Below are 14,319 nucleotides of genomic sequence, written 5' to 3'. Positions count from 1 at the left end.
GGTAGGTATGGTGGACACAAATGGCATAGTGGTTGGCTCAAGTATTTTGGATGCATGAGAAGTATTCCCTCTCGATACAAGGTTTAGGCTAGCAAGGCTTATTTGAAACAAACACAAGGATGAACCGGTGCAGCAAAACTCACATAAAAGATATATTGAAAACATTATAAGACTCTACACCGTCTTCCTTGTTGTTCAAACTCAAAACTAGAAATTATCTAGACCTTAGAGAAACCAAATATGCAAACCAAATTTTAGCATGCTCTATGTATTTCTTCATTAATGGGTGCAAAGCATATGATGCAAGAGCTTAATCATGAGCACAACAATTGCCAAGTATCACATTACCCAAGACATTAATAGCAATTACTACATGTATCATTTTCCAATTCCAACCATATAACAATTTAACGAAGGAGAAACTTCGCCATGAATACTATGAGTAGAAACCAAGGACATACTTGTCCATATGCTACAGCGGAGCGTGTCTCTCTCCCATAAAGTGAATGCTAGGATCCATTTTATTCAAACAAAACAAAAAACAAAAACAAACCGACGCTCCAAGAAAAAGCACATAAGATGTGATGGAATAAAAATATAGTTTCAGGGGAGGAACCTGATAATGTTGTCGATGAAGAAGGGGATGCCTTGGGCATCCCCAAGCTTAGATGCTTGAGTCTTCTTAGAATATGCAGGGGTGAACCACCGGGTGCATCCCCAAGCTTAGAGCTTTCACTCTCCTTGATCATGTTGCATCATACTCCTCTCTTGATCCTTGAAAACTTCCTCCACACCAATCTCGAAACAACTCATTAGAGGGTTAGTGCACAATATAAATTGACATATTCAGAGGTGACACAATCATTCTTAACACTTCTGGACATTGCATAATGCTACTGGACATTAATGGATCAAAGAAATTCATCCAACATAGCGAAAGAGGCAATGCGAAATAAAAGGCAGAATCTGTCAAAACAGAACAGTTCGTATTGACGAATTTTAAAATGGCACCAGACTTGCTCAAATGAAAATGCTCAAATTGAATGAAAGTTGCGTACATATCTGAGGATCATGCACGTAAATTGGCTTAATTTTCTGAGCTACCTACAGGGAGGTGGACCCAGATTCGTGACAGCAAAGAAATCTGGAACTGTGCAGTAATCCAAATCTAGTACTTACTTTTCTATCAACGGCTTAACTTGGCACAACAAAACACAAAACTAAGATAAGGAGAGGTTGCTACAGTAGTAAACAACTTCCAAGACACAAAATAAAAACAAAGTACTGTAGTAAAATAACACATGGGTTATCTCCCAAGAAGTTCTTTCTTTATAGCCATTAAGATGGGCTCAGCAGTTTTGATGATGCACTCGCAAGAAATAGTATTTGAAGCAAAAGAGAGCTTCATGAGGCAAATTCAAAACACATTTAAGTCTAACATGCTTCCTATGAAGAGGAATCTTGTAAATAAACAAATTCAAGAAGCATAATGCAACAAGCGTAGAAAGATAAAACAAGTGTAGCTTCAAAAATTTCAGCACATAGAGAGGTGTTTTAGTAACATGAAAATTTCTACAACCATATTTTCCTCTCTCATAATAACTTTCAGTAGCATCATGAGCAAACTCAACAATATAACTATCACATAAAGCATTCTTATCATGAGTCTCATGCATAAAATTATTACTCTCCACATAAGCATAATCAATTTTATTAGTTGTAGTGGGAGCAAATTCAACAAAGTGGCTATCATCATATATAGGAGGCATATTGTAATCATAAAAGAAAATTTTCTCCTCAATGCTTGGGGGACTAAAAAGATCATGCTCATCAAAGCCAGCTTCCCCAAGCTTAGAATTTTCCATAGCATTAGCAACAATGGTGTTCAAAGCATTCATAGTAATAGCATTCCCATTAGCATGCATATAAAGTTCCATGGGTTTTTAATTCTCTCTTCAAACACATCATGTCCTAATTCAAGATAAAGTTCATAAAGATCTCTCATATTTTTGTTGTTTTCCATTATGCTTAACTAGTGAAATAAAAACATGCATGATATTAAGTAAAGTAAAACAAGTAACTAATTTTTTGTGTTTTTGATATAGCAAACAAGATAGCAAATAAAGTAAAACTAGCAACTAATTTTTTTGTATTTTGATTTAGTGCAGCAAACAAAGTAGTAAATAAAACAAAGCAAGACAAAAACAAAGTAAAGAGATTGAGAAGTGGAGACTCCCCTTGCAGCGTGTCTTGATCTCCCCGGCAACGGCGCCAGAAATTTGCTTGATGCGTGTGGTTGGCACGTCCGTTGGGAACCCCAAGAGGAAGGTGTGATGCGCACAGCGGCAAGTTTCCCTCAGTAAGAAACCAAGGTTTAATCGGACCAGTAGGAGTCAAGAAGCACGTTGAAGGTTGATGGCGGCGAGATGTAGTGCGGCGCAACACCAGTGATTCCGGCGCCAACGTGGAACCTGCACAACACAACCAAAGTACTTTGCCCCAACGAAACAGTGAGGTTGTCAATCTCACCGGCTTGCTGTAACAAAGAGTTAACCGTATTGTGTGGAAGATGATTGTTTGCAGAAAACAGTAGAACAAGTATTGCAGTAGATTGTATTTCAGTAAAGAGAATTGGACCGGGGTCCACAGTTCACTAGAGGTGTCTCTCCCATAAGACGAACAGCATGTTGGGTGAACAAATTACAGTTGGGCAATTGACAAATAAAGAGAGCATGACCATGCACATACATATCATGATGAGTATAGTGAGATTTAATTGGGCATTACGACAAAGTACATAGACCGTCATCCAACTGCATCTATGCCTAAAAAGTCCACCTTCAGGTTATCATCCGAACCCCCTCCAGTATTAAGTTGCTAACAACAGACAATTGCATTAAGTATTGCGCGTAATGTAACTAGTGACTACATCCTTGAACATAGCACTAATGTTTTATCCCTAGTGGCAACAGCACATCCATAACCTTAGAGGTTCTTGTCACCCCTCCAGATTCACGGAGACATGAACCCACTATCGAGCATAAATACTCCCTCTTGGAGTTACTAGCATCAACTTGGCCAGAGCATCTACTAATAACGGAGAGCATGCAAGATCATAAACAACACATAGATATAACTTTGATAATCAACATAACAAGTATTCTCTATTCATCGGATCCCAACAAACGCAACATATAGAATTACAGATAGATGATCTTGATCATGTTAGGCAGCTCACAAGATCCGACAATGATAGCACAATGGGGAGAAGACAACCATCTAGCTACTGCTATGGACCCATAGTCCAGGGGTAGACTACTCACACATCACACCGGAGGCGACCATGGCGGCGTAGAGTCCTCCGGGAGATGATTCCCCTCTCCGGCAGGGTGCCGGAGGCGATCTCCTGGATCCCCCGAGATGGGATCGGCGGCGGCGGCGTCTCTGGAAGGTTTTCCGTATCGTGGCTCTCGGTACTGGGGGTTTCGTCACGGAGACTTTTTATAGGCGGAAGGGCAGGTCAAGAGGCGGCACGGGGGCCCCACACCACAGGGCCGCGCGGCCAAGGGGGGGGCCGCGCCGCCCTAGGGTGTGGCCCCTCCGTGGCCCCTCTTCGTCTCTCCTTCGGACTTCTGGAAGCTTCGTGAGAAAATAGGCCCCTGGGCTTTGATTTCGTCCAATTCCGAGAATATTTCCTTACTAGGATTTCTGAAACCAAAAACAGCAGAAAACAGCAACTGGCACTTCGGCATCTTGTTAATAGGTTAGTTCCAGAAAATGCACGAATATGACATAAAGTGTGCATAAAACATGTAGATAACATCAATAATGTGGCATGGAACATAAGAAATTATCGATACGTCGGAGACGTATCATCGGTCTAGTGTGGATAACAGGAAATATCGTCGGTATGATCGAGACGACGAAAGATATGAGCGCCGTGCCAAGGAAAAGTCAAGAGAGCAGGATGACGTGGACAGACACTGGGATTGTCCTTTCTTCAAGCATTGCTGGGATTCAGGGATGAGCCGATTGCCTACAATCGGCAACTGCCCAGAGTGTAGACAGAAAAAGAGGGACACAGGAGACGTGTCCGTGTTCAAGCGTTTAGGGGCTCTCCCGTCTCGGAACAAGCAAGCTGAGTCCTCTCGGGTGGAAGATCTCGAGGAGCTAGAAGATGAAGATGAAGAAGATAGATACCACCGGCCAAGGTGGTGCCCTGATGGACTCAGTCATTCTCAAAAGCGTAGGGTTCAGCGACTACGTAGCGTAGAGGAAGCCGAGAGACGATACCTACACGCGTTAAGGAAAGCGTGGCCTGATCTGGCCGCGAAAATTCAGCAAACTCTGGACGAGGAGGGTCGTCCACAGAAGAAAGAGTGGCGCCCCAAACAAAAGAAAGCCGATGATAAGACATCGGCTGGCACGAACATGGTGTTCATTCTTCCGTCGGAGTTTTGTGCTCCAGGAACAGAAGAGGCACCTATAGCACAGCTCGACTGCGGCCCACGACCAGTTATCTTTGAGAAGCCACGAGAAAGGAGCTACAGGCATCTGAAGGCCCTGTACTTAAGAGGTTATATCAACGGGCAGCCTGTCAATAAGATGCTGGTCGACACGGGAGCGGCAGTCAATATAATGCCATACTCCATGCTACGTCGCTTGGGACGCTCTAGCGCAGATCTGATCAAAACCAACGTCACATTGAACGACTTCAACGGCCAAGCATCAGAGGCGCAAGGCATTCTGAACGTAGATTTAACTGTAGGCCGAAAGACCATCCCTACGTCATTCTTCATCGTCGACAGCAAAAGCACCTACGCTGTCCTGCTAGGGAGAGATTGGATCCACGCTAACTGCTGCATTCCATCCACGATGCACCAATGCTTGATACAGTGGGATGGAGATGAAGTGGAGGTCGTCCATGCAGATGATTCAGCCGAAATCTCAATGGCTGGCATGAACATTTGGGAAGCGGGAGACCAAGAGCCGCTCTCCAGAATCAGTTTGGACGGCTGTGAGTGCATCGAAGTGACAAAAAACGGGGTGAGGCTGGTCTTATCCACCGGCCTGACAGTATAGCAAGAGCAAAGGCAACGGACATACGTGGCAAGGCCAATCCCTGCGATCGGCCCCAAAAAATAGAACGTGATGATCTCGTCTCAAGCATGCCACGTAGTCGTAATAAAGCACGAGCAAGATGTAAACCTTCATTGAGCAATGCAATCAAAATGGGGGCCGATTCCAGCAATCGGCCCATACTATCCTCGCCATACGTTTTGCCTGTGTTTAACATCGATCTAGCAGGCGACGGAAAGCTAGGGTATGGGTTTACATCGGCTGATGAGCTAGAAGAGGTTGACATTGGTCCTGGGGATAAGCCACGACCAACTTTTATCAGCAAAAAGCTAGATCCACATCTCAGGGGCCAGATGATAGCTCTGTTAAAAGAATACCCAGATTGCTTTGCATGGGATTACACAGAGATGCCTGGGTTAGACAGGAGCATCATTGAGCATCGGCTCCCTCTCAAGAAAGGATTTCGGCCGTTCCAGCAACGAGCACGTCAGACAAAGGCCGAAATTCTGGAAGAAATCAAGGAAGTGTTGGATGCCGGGTTCATCAAGCCATACAGGCAGGATGACTGGAGAGCCGATATCTTCAATTACTTGGAAGATTCGGCTCGGGGGGCACCTAACCCATGAACAGTGAAATATGGGGGCCGATGCACAAAAAAATCGGCCAGTAAAATTTTTTTTTTATAAAAATCACAGCCGATGCACAGACATCGACTTTAGAAATATGGATACCAGTACAGCCGATGCACATACATCGACTTCAGAATAAAAAAAGCCGATGCATAGCCATCGACTCTAGAGGAACAAGCTCAATTGAGCAGTTAATAGATTATTTTCAGGCCAGAGACCGTGGCATTGGGATGATTCTCCCATTGGACTCGCTGAGGAGTTGAATATGTGCGTTTGAGATCTAAGGTTGGCGTGGACACGGATTGGACCTGTTTGGACGGCAATTTGGGAGATCTGATTTTATTCTCTCAAACGAAGATTGCAGATTACTGTGTAAATAGGCAACTGATTTGGCCTTAATCACGTTTTATGGTAAAGGCCGATGCGCTGCCATCGGCTCTTTGCGCGTTGACTTACTTTAGCAATCGGCAAAATTGATGTGAAAGCAAAATCGACAGAGGAACATTTTCTTCATTAATAGAAGGGATTTCTTACAAAGAAAGAGCCGATTGCTCAAGGGAGGAAGAACAAAAGAAGAGCCGATTGCTCAAGAACTACTACTAGTCCTATACTAGTAGTTCCTATTCTAAGGGCCGTCGCTGGCCTCGTCGTCGCCGTCGTAGCTGCCGTCGGTGCTGCTTCCGGCGGGCTCTTCATCGCTGCTATCGTAGCCCTCGGCCGGGGCTTCATCCTCCTCATCATCATCGTCGTCGTCCTCCGACCAAGCGCGGAAGTGCTTTGCCGGCGGGTATTCGTCGGAGGAGTCGTCTTCCTCCTCTTCCTCCTCCTCATCGTAGGAGGTGAAGCTGGCCCAAGAGTAGAGGTCGTCCTCGCTCTCTCCCTCCAATTCCCCGTCGACGAGGAACTGGAGGTCCGCCTCCCCGTCGGTCAGGGACAGGTTGTCGTCTGATCCGACGGCAGCTAGGGGCAGGTCGTCGTTCACCCTGACGGTGAAGTCCCATTCTTCGTCGTCCCAATGCTCGGGAGCTTCCTTCTCGTATTGCGCCATCATGACGTGCTCTGGTATCGGCTCGCTGGATGAGGAGGATTGGAAAGAGAGACCCGACGAGGCGGAGGAGGAGGAAGAGGAAGACATTGCTACGGAGGAAGGGGGTTTTTTGTGCCGATGGCTAGTACAGAGCAAGGGGATGAAGAGGCGAACTGTTCGGCGCGGTTAAATAAATGGGGATATAGTGGAGATTTAATGCCACGTCAGTTTCCGAGGAAGTGGTGCCAAAAAGAAAAAAAAGGGGGAAGAAAAAACTGTCAGATCACGCGGAGAAGTTGAGAAGGCAAGGCATCATGATGAAGGATATTGTGACGGTTCTGCTCTGCCACGACATGACCCGACGAATAAAGAAAAAAACAGAGTGGTTTTGGAATTATCATTGCCAAAACCAGGGGGCATGTGTTATCACCAGATTTTAACCAAATCAGAGGTGGGCCGTGATTGAGATGGGCTTAGCGAATATGCATGGAAATTATTCATGAATCGGCCTTGTATAAAGAGTTTGGGCCAAATTGCCCGTGTATCTGTAAAATATAGTAGGATACGTGTCGGTTAGGATTAAGAGATAGAGTTTAGATCGTGCACGGTTGGGATTATTCCCAAGTTAGAAAGTCTGCGGACTATAAATATGTATCTAGGATTTTTTGAGAAGAAGGACGATCACGTTCACAACAAACCAATCTAGGCGCATCGCCACCCCTTGTTTCGAGGGTTTCTTCCGGGTAAGCGCTATGCTGCCTAGATCGCATCTCGCGATCTAGGCAGTATCTTGTTTATTCGTTGTTCATGTGTTGCTCGTACTGAAGCCTTTTTGATGGCGAGCAACACCGTTATCATGGATATGTTAGGGTTAGCATCGGTACTTTCTTGATGTATTTTGATTAGTCATTCTACCCCTGGATATCTAGCCACCCTTGTACTGATCTTAGGTGCAAGGGTGGCACCTTGCTTAATCTTTATTTAGTAGATTCGATCCGTTATGATTGCTCCTTGTTCTTCAAGGATTAGTTTGATATCTACATAGTTAGGCCTTGCAAACGGGTTGAATGATCCAGTAGCACGTAAGGTATAGTTTGCTAACCCTAGAGAGGATGTTCCGGGAATCAACTCCACGTTGGTTTTTAGGCCTTGTCTAGGGTTGGTTTATTGTTATCTTTCGTGTCTGCCAGGCTCAATTACGTGTAGGATGTTCCGGTTATGCGGTGAAAACCCTAAATCATCGTAGATCGTTTTAACTTAATATTGATCAAGCAGGACCACCATGTTATCGTAGATCTCATACGAATCATGGGTGGATCGGCTCCTTGAGCCGATTCACAGGACAACCTGAGAGCCGATCGAGGCTCGTATTTAATGTTTACGTGTATGCCATGTAGGAAACTAGTCGAAGCAATCCATCACCTTCCTGACCAGGTATAGGTCAGGTGGCACGCCCTTGCACCAGCATCGGACGTGCGTGCCGGAGCATTGCGGGCCGTCGCCCGAAGGACCAGGGCCCACCAGCAGTCCTGGGAGCCTCCCGGCTCTACGTGTTGCCCGTCGCTACTCGCCGGTGGGTTTTGGTGGTCAACAAGTAGGTAGGTATGGTGGACACAATTGGCATAGTTTTTGGCTCAAGGATTTTGGATGCACGAGAAGTAATCCCTCTTAGTACAAGGCTTAGGCTAGCAAGGTTGTTTGAAGCAAACACAAGTATGAACCGGTACAGCAAAACTTACATAAAAACATATTGCAAGCATTATAAGACTCTACACTGTCTTCCTTGTTGCTCAAACCCTTACTAGAAAATATCTAGAACTTAGAGAGACCAATCATGCAAACCAAATTTTAGCAAGCTCTATGTATTTCTTCACTAATAGGTGCAAAGTATATGATGCAAGAGCTTAAACATGAGCACAACAATTGTCAAGTATCAAATTATTCAAAACATTATACCAATTACCACATGTAGCATTTTCTGTTTCCAACCATATAACAATTAACGAACAGTTTCAAGCTTCGCCATGAACATTAAGAATAAAGCTAAGACCATATTTGTTCATATGCAACAGCGGAGCGTGTTCTCTCCCACGCAATGAATGCTAGGATCCAATTTTATTCAAACAAAACAAAACAAAAGCAAACAGACGCTCCAAGTAAAGCACATAAGATGTGACGGAATAAAAATATAGTTTCACTAGAGGAACCTGATAATGTTGTCGATGAAGAAGGGGATGCCTTGGGCATCCCCAAGCTTAGATGCTTGAGTCTTCTTGAAATATGCAGGGATGAACCACGGGGGCATCCCCAAGCTTAGAGCTTTCACTCTCCTTGATCATATTGTATCATCCTCCTCTCTTGATCCTTGAAAACTTCCTCCACACCAAACTCAAAACAACTCATTAGAGGGTTAGTGCATAATCAAAATTCACATGTTCAGAGGTGACATAATCATTCTTAACACTTCTAGACATTGCACAAAACTACTAAAAGTTAATGGAATAAAGAAATCCATCAAGCATAGCAAAACAGGCAATGCGAAATAAAAGGCAGAATCTCTCAAAACAAAACAGTCCGTAAAGACAAATTTTTTAGGTGCACCAGACTTGCTCAAATGAAAATGCTCAAATTGAATGAAAGTTGCGTACATATCTTTGGATTACTCACGTAAATTGGCAGATTTTTCTGAGTTACCTACAGAGAATACTACTCAAATTCGTGACAGCAAGAAATCTGTTTCTGCGCAGTAATCTAAATCTAGTATGAACCTTACTATCAAAGACTTTACTTGGCACAACAATGCAATTAAATAAAGATAAGGAGAGGTTTCTACAGTAGTAACAACTTCCAAGACTCAAATATAAAACAAAAGTGCAGAAGTAAAATCATGGGTTATCTCCCACAAGCGCTTTTCTTTAACGCCTTTCAGCTAGGCGCAGAAAGTGTGTATCAAGTGTTATCAAGAGACGAAGCATCAACATCATAATTTGTTCTAATAATAGAATCAAAAGGTAACTTCATTCTCTTTCTAGGGAAGTGTTCCATACCTTTCTTGACAGGAAATTGATATTTAATATTACCTTCCTTCATATCAATAATAGCACCAACAGTTCGAAGAAAAGGTCTTCCCAAAATAATGGGACAAGATGCATTGCATTCAATATCCAACACAACAAAATCAACGGGGACAAGGTTATTGTTAACCGTAATGCGAACATTATCAATCCTCCCCAAAGGTTTCTTTGTAGAATTATTAGCAAGATTAACATCCAAATAACAATTTTTCAATGGTGGCAAGTCAAGCATATTATAGATTTTCCTAGGCATAACGGAAATACTTGCACCAAGATCACATAAAGCATTACAATCAAAATCATTGACCTTCATCTTAATGATGGGCTCCCAACCATCTTCTAACTTCCTAGGAATAGAAGTTTCAAGTTTTAGTTTCTCTTCTCTAGCTTTTATGAGAGCATTTGTAATATGTTTCGTAAAGGCCAAATTTATAGCACTAGCATTAGAACTCTTAGCAAGTTTTTGTAAGAACTTTATAACTTCAGAGATGTGATAATCATCAAAATCTAAATCATTATGATCTAAAGCAATGGGATCATTGTCCCCAATATTTGAAAAAATTTCAGCAGTTTTATCACAGGCAGTTTCAGCAGTTTTAGCAATTTCAGGCAGTTTTGCAAGCTTTGCATTAGAAGTGGAAACATTGCCAACACCAATTATTTTACCATTGATAGTAGGAGGTGTAGCAACATGTGAAGCATTAGCATTGCTAGTGGTGGTAATAGTCCAAACTTTAGCTATATTATTCTCTTTAGCATTTTCATCTTTTTCCCACCTAGCACACAATTCGGCCATCAATCTAATATTCTCATTAATTCTAACTTGGATGGCGTTTGCTGTAGCAAATGAATTAATATCTTTATTTTCATTAGACATAACTTTTGATTTCAAAAAGATCAACATCAGCAGCAAGACTATCAACTTTAGAAGCAAGTATATCAATTTTACCAAGCTTTTCTTCAACAGTTTTGTTAAAAGCGTTTTGTGTACTAATAAATTCTTTAAGCATGGCTTCAAGTCCAGGGGGTGCATTACTATTATTGTTGTAAGAATTCCCATAAGAATTACCATAACCGTTACCATTATTATAAGGATATGGCCTATAGTTGTTACTAGAATTATTCTGATAAGCATTGTTGTTGAAATTATTATTTTTAATGAAGTTCACATCAACATGTTCTTCTTGGGCAACCAATGAAGCTAACGGAACATTATTAGGATCAACATTAGTCCTACCATTCACAAGCATAGACATAATAGCATCAATCTTATCACTCAAGGAAGAGGTTTCTTCAACAGAATTTACCTTCTTACCTTGTGGAGCTCTTTCCGTGTGCCATTCAGAGTAATTAATCATCATATCATCAAGAAGCTTTGTTGCGGCGCCTAGAGTGATGGACATAGAAGTACCTCCAGCAGCTGAATCCAATAGGTTCCGCGAAGAAAAATTCAGTCCTGCATAAAAGGTTTGGATGATCATCCAAGTAGTCAGTCCATGGGTAGGGCAATTTTTAACCAAAGATTTCATTCTTTCCCATGCTTGGGCAACATGCTCATTATCCAATTGCTTAAAATTCATTATGCTACTTCTCAAAGATATAATTTTAGCAGGAGGATAATATCTACCAATGAAAGCATCCTTACATTTAGTCCATGAATCAATACTATTCTTAGGCAAAGATAGAAACCAATCTTTAGCTCTTCCTCTTAATGAGAAAGGAAACAATTTTAATTTTATAATGTCACCATCTACATCCTTATACATTTGCATTTCACATAGTTCAACAAAATTATTAAGATGGGCAACAACATCATCAGAACTAACACCAGAAAATTGCTCTCTCACAACAAGATTTAGTAAAGCAGGTTTAATTTCAAAGAATTCTGCTGTAGTAGCAGGTGGAGCAATAGGTGTGCATAAGAAATCATTATTATTTGTGCTAGTGAAGTCACACAACTTGGTATTTTCAGGAGTACCCATTTTAGCAATAGTAAATAAAGCAAACTAGATAAAGTAAATGCAAGTAACTAATTTTTTTTGTGTTTTTAATATAGAGAACGCAAACAAGATAGTAAATAAAGGAAAGCAAGTAACTAATTTTTTTGTATTTTGATATAATACAGCAAACAAAGTAGTAAATAAAATAAAGCAAAGCAAGACAAAAACAAAGTAAAGAGAGTGGAGACTCCCCTTGCAGCGTGTCTTGATCTCCCCGGCAACGGTGCCAGAAAAAGAGCTTGATACGCGTACAGCACGCGTCTGTTAGGAACCCCAAGAGGAAGGTGTGATGCGTACAACAGCAAGTTTTCCCTCAGTAAGAAACCAAGGTTTATCGAACCAGTAGGAGCCAAGAAGCATGTTGAAGGTTGATGGTGGCGAAGTGTAGTGCGGCGCAACACCAGGGATTCCGGAGCCAACGTGGAACCTGCACAACACAACCAAATTACTTTGCCCCAACGTGACAGTAAGGTTGTCAATCTCACCGGCTTGCTGTAACAAAGGATTAGATGTATAGTGTGGATGATGATGTTTGCAGGAAATAGGAAGAATAAGTATTGCAGTAGATTGTATTCGATGTAAAAGAATGGACTGGGGTCCACAGTTCACTAGTGGTGTCTCTCCCATAAGAAATAGCATGTTGGGTGAACAAATTACAGTTGGGCAATTGACAAATAAAGATGGCATGACAATGCACATACATGTTATGATGAGTAGTGTGAAATTCAATTGGGCATTACGACAAAGTACATAGACCACTATCCAGCATGCATCTATGCCTAAAAAGTCCACCTTCGGGTTAGCATCCGCACCCCTTCAAGTATTAAGTTGCAAACAACAGACAATTGCATTAAGTATGGTGCGTAATGTAATCAACACAAATATCCTTAGACATAGCATTGATGTTTTATCCCTAGTGGCAACAGCACATCCACAACCTTAGAACTTTCTGTCACTGTCCCAGATTTAATGGAGGCATGAACCCACTATCGAGAATAAATACTCCCTCTTGGAGTTACAGGTAACGACTTGGCCAGAGCCTCTACTAATAACGGAAAGCATGCAAGATCATAAACAACACATCGATGATAGATTGATAATCAACATAACATAGCATTCCATATTCATCGGATCCCAACAAACGCAACATGTAGCATTACATATAGATGATCTTGATCATGTTAGGCAGCTCACAAGATCCGACAATGATAGCACAATGAGGAGAAGACAACCATCTAGCTAATGCTATGGACCCATAGTCCAGGGGTGAACTACTCACACATCACTCCGGAGGCGACCATGGCGGTGAAGAGTCCTCCGGGAGATGATTCCCCTCTCCGGCAGGGTGCCGGCGGCGATCTCCTGAATCCCCCGAGATGGGATTGACGGCGGCGGCGTCTTTGGAAGGTTTTCCGTATCGTGGCTCTCGGTACTGGGGTATTCTCGACGAAGGCTATATGTAGGCGGAAGGGTAGGTCAGGGGGAGTCACGAGGGGCCCACACGCTAGGGCCACGCGGCCAGGGCCTGGGCCGCGCCGCCCTGGCGTGTCACCGCCTCGTCGCCCTACTTCGTTTCCCTTTCGGACTTCTGGAAGCTTCGTGGAAAAATAAGACCCTAGGCGTTGATTTCGTCCAATTCCGAGAATATTTCCTTACTAGGATTTCAGAAACAAAACAGCAGAAAACAGCAACTGGCTCTTCGGCATCTTGTTAATAGGTTAGTGCCGGAAAATGCATAAATATGACATAAAGTATGTATAAAACATGTGGGTATCATCATAAAACAAGCATGGAACATAAGAAATTATCGATACGTTGGAGACGTATCAAGAGGACGACAAGAGCTACCTCAACATGAGAAACCGAGAAAATCACCAAACTCGAAAACGCAACAAGTGATCTATGCGAAATCCGTTTTCGATGAACTAGAGCTTGTCATGAGAATAAGCACAAGCTCTAAAACATGACATGGATAAGATCCAAATAACAACCAAGAAAGATGATGCAAGGATGCAAAGGTTTGAGCTCTCTCCGAACGATACGATCGAGTTACTCACTCGAGAGCCCTCTTGATAGTACGACAACTAAACTATAAACCGGTCTCCAACTACACTATGTGACCGGTGAGAAAGAAACCCTATCAAAAGCAAAACTTATACTTGCGCATTCCACTTGAGCTCGATGATTACGATCTTGACCTCAACAAGATGGAACGCCTTTCTTGATTGTGCTTTCTTGACGAAGACTTGTGGATTGCTCCCCCATAATCCACCATGGGAGAGCTTCTTCTTCGGCGCATCTTCACATATCCATGATCACCATATATGGATTGCTCCCCCATAATCCACCATGGGAGAGCTTCTTCTTCGCCGCATCTTCACATAACCATGATCACCCCATGGATGGCAAGAGTCAAGCAAAGGATCTCTTCGAGATGGCTCATCTTGAACTTGCACTTCATTATATTGATGTCTTGAAGTAACTTGAGGGCTCACTTTATCTTCATCTTC

This window comes from Lolium perenne, chromosome 3 (assembly GCF_019359855.2).
Source record: "Lolium perenne isolate Kyuss_39 chromosome 3, Kyuss_2.0, whole genome shotgun sequence".
Taxonomy (NCBI): Eukaryota; Viridiplantae; Streptophyta; class Magnoliopsida; order Poales; family Poaceae; genus Lolium; species Lolium perenne.
The sequence above is the reverse complement of the archived record's forward strand: the minus strand, read 5'-3'. Positions refer to the sequence as shown.